Here is a 9972-nt window from a genome sequence, read left to right on the forward strand (position 1 = left end):
GCATTGTTTGTTTTTATTTACTTTTTATTTTTCATATTTTTTATTTTAGCTTCTTTTCTTGTTTTTCTTGATTTTATTTTTATTTTCATCTCTTATTTTATTTTGTTTTTATTTTTGTTTATTTCCTTATTTTTATTTTCCTTTCTTGACTTTATTCCTTTTATTTTATTTATGAAACCTATGCATTCACCTTTATTCATGCTGGAACCTTGAGCCTTCGTGGCGGAGTGGTAGCGTCTCCACTTCAAGGTAGGTAGGAAAGACTTTTATTGCTCTAGAAAGGTGCTAGTAGCAGACGAGAAAGAAGAGGTCCATCTTCCTTCTTCTCACAGGGTCGGTGCCCCTATTCCAGGGCTCCGCTGAGCTTCGCTGCTCGTTGGGCGTGCTGGATCAGACCTTGTTGGCAACCCAGATCGCCGCTGGAGAGCCGGCTCTCCCACTGTTCTGCACTCGGGTCTTTGCGAAAGTTGTCGTTTTTACTGCATTCCCACGTGATGTGGTACAACGATGGTTTGCTACCACACCACGGGCAAGTGTCCCGATATTGCGTCGGGTAAATCTTGCTAAGGATATGCAGGTTTGGGAATGTTCCTGTCTGCAATCTTCGCCAATACACTGCCTCTAGTTGATTTAGATCAGGATGAGGCGGCGGATAGCGGATCCGTACCCCCTTATAGTAGTTGAGAATGTCTGAGTACGTAGGGCTGACTCGGTCGGGTAGATCGTCCGATTGGGAGGAAGCTCGGCTCGTATACCCTCGAGCTACCTCGTCGGCGCGTTCGTTCCCGGCTATGTCGGTGTGTCCTGGCACCCAGTAAATGCTATGTGTGACTTTTGGTGGCGTCGCGCTCTGGAGGAGCCGGAGCGCGGCGCGACCTATGCGGCCGTTCATGTAGTTACGGCACGCTTCTCTCGAATCTGTAAGGATGGTAAGGGACATGTTGCTTCGATAACCGGCTACCGCCGCTAGAGCTACGGCCAGCTCAAATGCCAAAGGCCCTGGTTCGATTCCCACCCTCGGCGCAGCTTCTTTTTAAGCAGTGACGCCGAAAGGCGGACAAATCTGAAGATGCGTCTGTCGACACTCCCGCCGACGCGTCTGTCGAGATTCCTGCCAACGCGTCTGTCGACATTCCTGCCAACGCGTCTGTCGACACGGCTGCCGACGAGTCTGTCGACACTCCTGCCGACGCGTCTGTCGACACTCATGCCGACGCGTCTCCTAACGACAGTATGAGGCATTACAGGCTTTCGCCTTAAAAACCTGCACGGTGCAGATTCCGCAACCCTCCCGCCGCGGTTGTCCGCTGCCATCCGCAGCCCCAGCCACGGGGACCAACTCTGGGCCGTCCAGCAGGCCAGCGAGGCGACGGCGAGGCAACGCCTCGTCGTCCCCACATGGGAGACCTAAGGCTCCGTCGGCGGGAGCCCTGCAGGACTATAAATTAAGTTGTTACCAACCAACCAACGACCACGACGGCACCTCTTTCATCCTTTCATCTTTCAGTCCCTCCTTAATCCCTTACGGTGCGGTTGGGTGCCCACCGAGATAGGTGAGGCAGTAACTGCGTTATTTCCTCTCTTCAAAACCAATTTTCAGTTTTTCCATTGGCTTAAATGCGGGTTTGGGGTTTCCACCACGACGAGACCGTTTCTGCGTCATTTCCTTTCCTCAAAAAACAAATTTTCGGTTTGTCCAACTAGCAAGGCGTCTCGCCGTATCGGCAGTGGCGTTCCTTAGGCTCCCTCGCAGCGCTGCCAGACGCTGCCAGACGATGCCACACTTAAAGACGAAGCTTGACCCTAAGAGAGAGAGACATAGAAAAATGTTTAATTTATAAAATAATTATGGCAAGTGTAAATTAGTAAATTTGATTTTTAGGAAAGGAAATGCCGCAGTAAATGCCTGAATTATTTAGGTGGACACCTGAACCGTAACGTATGGCAGAGAGGAAGGTGGGAGTGAAGAGAGAGAGAGACAGAGAGGTGCAGAAGTGGAGACCTCCAACTTCCCAAATTTTTCCACTGGCTTTCTCTCTTTCTTCTTTCACTCCTACCTTCCTCCCTTACCTCCCTTACAGCGTGGTTCAGGCGTCCACCGAGATATCTGAGACAGATACTGCGATTTCCTTTCCTCAAGAACCAATTTACCAATTTACTTCGAGCAGCGCGTTCGTCACGAGCGCGGACCATACAAGGGGTGTTGGCCACAAGCGCTTCGCGCGTACGATTCAGGAACAGGCGCAATCCTCCTGCGTTCTTCCGGCCGCTGGACGACCACCTCTTCCAGCTGAGAATGTTTTCTCGTTAATAGGTGTAGTGCCCACCTCGCATCGCGTATCTGTGTTTAACTGGTTTTGAGCAGCCTGACGTTATTTCGGTGTGCAGCGTGAAACGGCACGAAGACATCCGTACGAACGCCGCTGGAACCGGACTTCCCTGCTGCGACTGTCGCTTCATTGCCCGCAAGGAGGAAGGCGCAGGGTAAGGGTAAGTCTGTTCCAAGCCATTATGGTCAGTTTTTTTTTTCCCATGTGGGTTTTAACGTAACACGCATTGCAGATCGGCGAGTCGCTGTAGGCTCTGCTACGCCTGAGACGGAAATGACTTCCGTTTAATTCGAGCGCATTGCGGCGTAAAGATTTAAAAGTGCCAATTAATTTTGACGAAAAATTGCTGCCTTAACTCGGCAGTGTACGTGTAGGTTTATGGGAGTTTAGCGTCTCAAAGCGACCTCAGGCTGTGCGGGACGCGGTAGTGAACGGCTCATGGAATTCCGACTTCCTGGTATTCTTTAACGTGCAGTGACATCGCATAGTACACGGGCCTCTAGAATTTCTCCTCCAAAGAAATTCCAGCCGCCGCGCCCGGGTTTCAATGGGCGTCTTTTCGGTGAGCAGCCGAGCGCAATAAACACTGCGCCAGCGTGGCAGGGCAGGGAAACGGTGATGACTTAAATGCACGATACAGGTTCCGTCATTGCAAAGGTTTTAACACCAAAACGGCGAGCGAGAGAAGGCAAGCATATTGGCACTTACAATTCAATCTAAATAGCAATAGTTGCCGTGCAGCGCCGATGTAAGTGTGTCCTGGACGCAAAACCAGCAAGTGAGGGCGTTATTAGTGTCATAGCCTGCACACCCTAATTAATCAATATTAATGATAAACTTGTGTGCTGAGATGTGTCGAAGCAAATGTGCTGATCACAGCAGACATAACACCTATGGACCTGGCCTTTTCACGTAAGCCTTTGCTTCCGTTTATTTCTTCAGATGAAGCTAGGAGCAATGGCCAATGAGGTGGAGGCTTGGCGAGAGAATGGAAGAGCGCCGCAACGCCGAGGAAAGATCAGAAACTGCATCCAGGAGACGGTGCCTTTTTTCCAACTGGCGGCGAACGCTGCGAGCAAGGAACCCAATAACACATGCAAGGGCGCCATGGATGGAAACGGCACTAAACACATTGGTGAGGCACAGGTCGATCATCACGCTGGTAAACATAACGTGGCCTTTCGGTTGATGACTCGTACATAGCAGGCATACATTGCCAGCTTGAGCGCCTATATGAAGTCAGAATAAAATTTTTACTATAATAAAATATTTGAATGAAAGTTGTCCTCGAATATGGGTATGTGTGGAAAGTCAGTTAATTGTGCACGTTTCTCGTAACGCCATCCAAACCGCGACTTTTTCTTTTTCTGATACCAACAATCACGTTGGCTTGTAGCAGCAAGTTGAATTCTGAAACTTGAATATTAAGGGAAAACACAGACCGCAAGAGAAATGATCTTGACATTTCGTTTCCAGCGCAAGAGCGTACGCGACAACCTTTGCCCAACGATAAAATTTCATTCAAGCCCCCCACGTGGACTACTTCAAAAATTTCATTGTCGGTGCGAAAAGCACGTAAAGAAAATTATCCAGACCGAGTGCATATTTGTTTCAGTCATGTAGTTAGCGCTTATGTGGCAAAGTAACTGAAAGCTTTGACGGTAAGCAGCGGGCTAGAAGGGATTGAGACCGGTTGTGTGACTTGATGGTATTTATCTAACGAAGCCAACCTTCTACTGCCGTGCATAGCCACTCTGACTAACTTTAACTGACTACTATGAAACAATCGCGCTAACCTTTGCAGCCACTCGCTCTCCCTGGGCGGCAGTGGCGATCGTCCGTGGCCCTCGTTCGCCGAGCGCAGACGCCGTGTCCACCAGGCGAAGGCTGACCTGCTACACGAGCCGCCGTGCGAAACTCTACACCCACAGCAACCAGCCTACATGGTCGCAGTGTGCCAGAACGGGCAGCACCCGCCCCGATGAGGCCTGAAATCGGTGCTGGTAAGAAACGCGAATCTCGTAAAACAAGGTCGGATGAGTTGCGATATCCGGAGGCCGCTTCTGCAAACACCGGCTTAGCCCATTGGAGCTCAGCCACCAAATGAAGTAGTACGTAAAGCGGGTGCAAACACAGAAACACACTCATGATAGGAATTCGTTTATAAGCCGCAGCAGCTTCGAGATAGTTTGCACTACAAAAATCAACGAGAGCGTATACAAGAGTGTATGGAAGCACAACGGGCATTGAGTGATGAGTTCGCCGATGCTCATTTTGATCCTTTTTTTGCAATACATTGCCAACAATGTTGACATGGTGTGAAGTCGATACTTTGAAAACTGATTAAAAAGGTGTGCTCAGTAATTGAAAAATCGAGGTTCCCGCTTATGTTCTACATTTCATGCATTCCAGACAATACCGCTTCCCCGCATTGCAAAGTGTAGCTCTGCCGCTGGCGTCCGGTACTTGACCAAGTTGCAAATCGCTAGAGGCCGTGTCACGTGTCAGCAGTGCGAGGGGAGGGAAGGGAGGCAGTCTTGAGCTTCCCGTGAGAGTTTGCTTCAATTACTCCCTTTCTTCGAGCTCGCGAGTCAAGAAAATTGCGGAGCTTTTTGAGGTGGTCTGCACAGTCCGTAACACAGCATAGAAATCAGTTTAACGAAAGGTTACGCTAGAAACGGGGGCACTCATGGACGCCATTTATACAGCGTGATCCGTACCACTCTATATGTGTCATCAGCGTGAAATGAAACGCCAGCGCTAAAACAAAATAATATCAGTTCGTGGAGGGGAAATACAGGCAGAAGCGATTAACGTCTTAAAAAAGGTGTCTACGTATTCAAGGACTATCAGCAAGGCTAGCTTTAGCCTATCTCTCACCCAGGATCTTGCAGTTTTGGTTTTAGTGTTTAAATGGTCCATCAACCTATATTTCTGGCGCCCACTGCTGCGCTTGCCTTCTCTTGATATCCACTCCATTACCCTTTAACGACCGTGGGTTATAATGATTACTGTGCACTTCGATACAAAAGACTTCAGAAAAGTATACCTGAATACAAAACTAAAGTGAACTGCAGCAAGTATGTTATCACTTCGTAAAAATACACACATAAAGGAACGGCAAAAATGGTATCGGTTACTTTGACCATCTTGTGACCGAACAAAATTACGTCTTTGAACCTTACAGGTGTTTGCGCATCCCCAGGAGCATAATATATATAAGCGCTTTGACTGTGATAGGGACGTTGTAAAGTAATAATTATAGTAGATAACTAAACCGCAGCGACGCTTTGATAACTTTGTCGACAGGAATGCGGATTTTAAGTCTACATATCAAGGGCACTCCTAGTTGATGTGGAGATCTGTTAATGCTAGTATCCCGATAGGTTTTGCAACTTTTGATTTTGCGTTTTAGCTGCTGTCAGTTTCCCTCCATGCCTTTTTATCATATGATCTTGACTGTCAGTAATTTGAGAAATCTGAAGCTGTCCTGGAAATTGGAGCTGGAACTGCTGAGCTTTCTCAAACCTTTTTATTTAAATAGCAGGTTGTATTTTGGACCTCCTTGTTGTAGTAGCTCCAGATAGTTTTACAAAATAATAATAAATATAACTGTAAAATTCATGAGCAAAAAAAAAAAGAACTCCGGAACGAAGATTCGACGAAAGGAAGAGAGTGACCAATCGAGGGCATATTTAATGTATACCCTCGCAAAACCTCTCGTGTGCGCGTTGAATGGGTTAAATGGCGGCTGTGATTGATCGAATTAGTAACTCGATGATTATCTGAAATGACCTAAACGAGCTTGATATTTTAGGAGCGTGCTTGCAGCTCGTGACGTCGCACAAAAGTTATCATGAAAAATCGCTCGGATCGGGGCCCAATTTGCGCTGAAGTAAACGTCACTCGGCTGCCAAATTAATCACAGGGGATCAGAAGCTTCCGGAGCAGTATTGCAGCGGCGGCCTGATGGTTTGAGCATCCGCCAATCATGTGTGTGTGTGTGTGTAGGGGGGCGGGGGTGCGGGTTTCTATCCTCAGTACCATCGGGAACACACGGGGGACACGATGTGCACCAGCTTTCCATTACTGTGTCGCTTATCTCGCATGGAATGCATGGGAAATGTTTGTGACTTCAGCTTGAAAAAGTCGAACACACCTTCTGACATGGCGCTTTTACTTGAACGTAGCGCTTCTCAGAAAATTCATGATCAGGTACTCTGTTACAGCTTAAGCGAGAACTTGGAATTGGGTGACTACTCATCGCATGTACAGAGCATAAGAGCTCGGCCAACTGTTATTCCTTCACTTTACTGAGAAGCGTGCATATACTAGGAGAGAGGCAGGCATCCAAAAATTGAACCACCAATGTTTTTGTGGAGACGAATCGTGGCCGCCAGACGTCGGCGGGTCTCCACAAATATATTCGGCTGGACGTGCTCAGCCAGGCGGGAACGGAACAGCGTGCCGCCGGGCTTGCAGCTAAGCAGCCACCTAATCCAGTCTGCGCGTGCTTGACAGGCGTACTGGGACTGTCGTCGTCTTCTGCGGCCGGACCGTGATGGCACCCTATAGGGCCCCCCCTCTAGCGATGAAGCCATGAGCGAGGTTTGAATGCCGAAAAGCGGATACTCTTGGCGAAAATCGTACACGCCGAGGACTGGCACGGTCGGGAGGGAATGCGGCGACACAGTTTGCGATGACGTCGGTGTCAGGGTGAGCAGGTTTAAGGCTGTCAACTGAGATTGTGTCCTCCCGGCCGTTGATGAGCAGGAGAAAGTGCTTAGGAGCACGCAAGAGCACTTGGTAGGGACCTCGTACGGTGATCTTAAGGGCGGGCGTACGGCGTAGTGGCGAACAAAGACGCGAGTGCACCGCTGAAGGTCAGAGGGGACGTGGACACGACGAGAATACTGGCGTGACGTGGTGGAACGACAGTGCTCATAGCGCTACATAAGCGGTAGGCGTAATTCGAGAAGTCAGCAGGCGTGGGTGGCGAGGGTTCGAAGAATTTTCCAGGACACGGAGAGGCTGCAGTATTGCGGCGCAGCGACGAATGAAGCGCCGATAATAGTTGGCGAGGCCAAGAAATTCGCGCAATTGTCGTGTGGTGGTGGGCCGGGGATACTGACTGATGGCGGTGACAAGGGCCGGTAACGGGCGAATGTCATTGCCATTGACGCGATGGCCGAGAAAGTCCAACTCTGCAACGCCGAACTCGCTTTTAGGTCCGTTGACCACAAGACCAAAGCGGCTGAGTCTTGCAAGCACTTTACGCAGGTGGAGCTTGTGGGCCGATGCCGTAGGGCTGTTGGCGACAATGTCGTCAAGATAGGCAAAGCAGCACGCCAAGCCACGTAGTACTTTTTCAACAAAACGCTGAAAAGTCTGGGCAGCATTCAAACATGCATCAAACGTCAAACATGCAAGTTCAATAGCTAAGCAGGATAATAAGTGATCATTGAAGCAGATCACATGGCAAAAACGGGGTCTAAACATATCAGCACGCCTTCTGATACTACGTCAGAATCTTAATGGATGACTTCATGTTTGTATACGTGGTAGACGACACTTGTAGAGAATTCTGGAGCGCCTCGTTAAGTGACTTACTGAGCGCCAGCCGCGTACAGCCTTTGTCAAAAGTTTAGAGCCCAGGGGGTCTGCTTCTGGGCCACATTGCTTTGCTCGTAATGCGTCCTCAGCGTCCCAAGTCTGCTGAAGGTAAGAAGATTTCTGGTCCTGCTCCCTCCGATGGGTAGGACTTCCATTAGTACTACAGGAGCGCCACAAGAGTGCTTAGAAGCAAACCCCATGGGCTCGAAACTTTTGACAAAGGCTGTACGTGTTACATCGACAGTGTAAGAGGCCAGACGCAGAGCAGCGCGATAAAGCCTTCCCGCCAGGTGTGGCAGGTCTTGTACACCGGTCAGTGTCAATGACGATATATTCCAAAGTCAACGCTGAGGATGTCTCCAGTTTTGCTCTCGTAGGGGGGCCATAGTTCGTTCCCCGAGCCATCACACGGAGAGCGCTGCCTTTTCCCCCATGCTACGCAGGTGCGACCATGGGCAGGCTGACGGAGCATAAGTTGGGCCAGAGGCACGGCGGCATAAGTGGCTGTGCTTAGATCCGAGGTGGACGGCCCGGTGGACCTAGACCAGGATCTGCGGCAGTTTGTCGCATTCTTGCTGAATGCCATCGTCCCATGCCACCTCGACTATCCAGTGTGCCGTCCGAGAAAGGGGCGCCTGCTTCTCTCTGATTTCTGATTAACGGAGGGCTGCCGTAAAACTTCAGGTCTCGCTAGAGGCCTGCTTTTTATCGCTGCCATTTTTTATATTGTAGTTCATATATTTCATGTCCAATTATTGCATTAATAAATAACGTACTGAAACGAAGCAACGTTTCTATAGTTTGTATTGTGGATGACATCAGATGGCAAACTTAGCCCCACAGTGCTGCGGTGTTTTAACGCATCGTGCAAAGCGAATAACCGCACACAAGCGCAATATGCATGATGATAATGTTATTTTGTCAATATGGACCATGTTCCAACGTAGGGAAAACATCCCTGTGAAGATTTTCTTCTTCTGTTGGAGTGGGAATAATCCAGCATAACACATTTTTACGCAAAGGTAAGCTTATTACAGCGTAGCTCACGCAGTTCATTTGCAATTTTTGCGCCGTTTCTGTAGAGCAGATGTAGTTACAGGTCATGATGTATACACAGCACTGACTCGCAGATCATGGCAGGACTGAACGCAAAGCGCGAATAGCGCGTCGCTGATAGTGCCAGGACTGTTATCGTTCAATTCTTGTTTTCAAGACTAGCTAAGCATAGGCTGAGAGTGTTGCTCTCCACTGTTCCAAGAGGCCGGTTATGGGCCTTCCCTCTGGCTCAGGTGTTCGCCGATATGTGTGAGACAGATACCGTGCCATTTACTTTCCTCCCAAACCAATTTACCAATTTCACCCTCTGCTTTCCAAGCTCCCGCTCCATTGGTTTTGCATCTTAACGCGGGACTAAGGTGTCCACTGCTGGTTACAACGGACAATGACGACGTCGACGCCGTGAAACGCAGAAACGGGCGCCAAAGAGCTGCGGTCTAAAACTTTTTTTGAGGAAAGCAAATGACGCAGTACCTTCTCACATATCTCTGTTGTCGTCCGAACCGCGCTGTAGGGAAGGAATAAAGGAGAGAACGAAAAAAGAAAGGAAGAAAGAGGTGCCGTAGTGGAGATCTCTGGATAATTTCGACCCCCTGGGGATCTCTAACGTGCAGTTACATCGCACAGCACGCAGGGCCTAAGTCGCTTCATATACAGTATTAAGGCGGAAACTTGGGCTAGTTGGAAAGCGTTCGAAATCATATTTGCTAGCGCTTAGTAAACACACGGGACAAGAACACAAATACACAGGACAGACGCTTGTCTTCAACTGCCGTTTATTCGAAAAACAATCAATATATGACATCTCAAAAATAGCAAATTCACACATGCGCAGTTGCAACGCCACGCCTTAGGAACGTGATTTCTTTTTTTTTTTTTTGACAGATTAACAGACGGGGTGCTGACGCATTTTGAACCTTCACTATCAATGCACATAGCTTCAAAAATTTCACGTTCCGCTTGAGTTTTCATT

General features: G+C 48.8%; 1 long non-coding RNA gene across 3 annotated transcripts; it reads left to right on the plus strand.

The window, feature by feature from the left end:
• The first annotated feature begins 2164 nt into the window (after positions 1-2164).
• Positions 2165-8728, plus strand: LOC149324778 (uncharacterized). Of its 3 annotated transcripts, none has more exons than XR_016286702.1 (4): positions 2165-2490; positions 3273-3465; positions 4135-4333; positions 8387-8728. It is a non-coding gene; the product is annotated as an uncharacterized LOC149324778 (long non-coding RNA). The 3 variants fall into 3 exon arrangements; XR_016286703.1 differs by having other exon boundaries at positions 2165-2484; XR_016286701.1 differs by lacking the exon at positions 4135-4333.
• Positions 8729-9972: the final 1244 nt, after the last annotated feature.

The sequence above is a fragment of the Amblyomma mixtum genome, unplaced genomic scaffold (genome assembly GCF_055824585.1).
Source record: "Amblyomma mixtum isolate Tamu unplaced genomic scaffold, ASM5582458v1 scaffold_172, whole genome shotgun sequence".
Taxonomy (NCBI): domain Eukaryota; kingdom Metazoa; phylum Arthropoda; class Arachnida; order Ixodida; family Ixodidae; genus Amblyomma; species Amblyomma mixtum.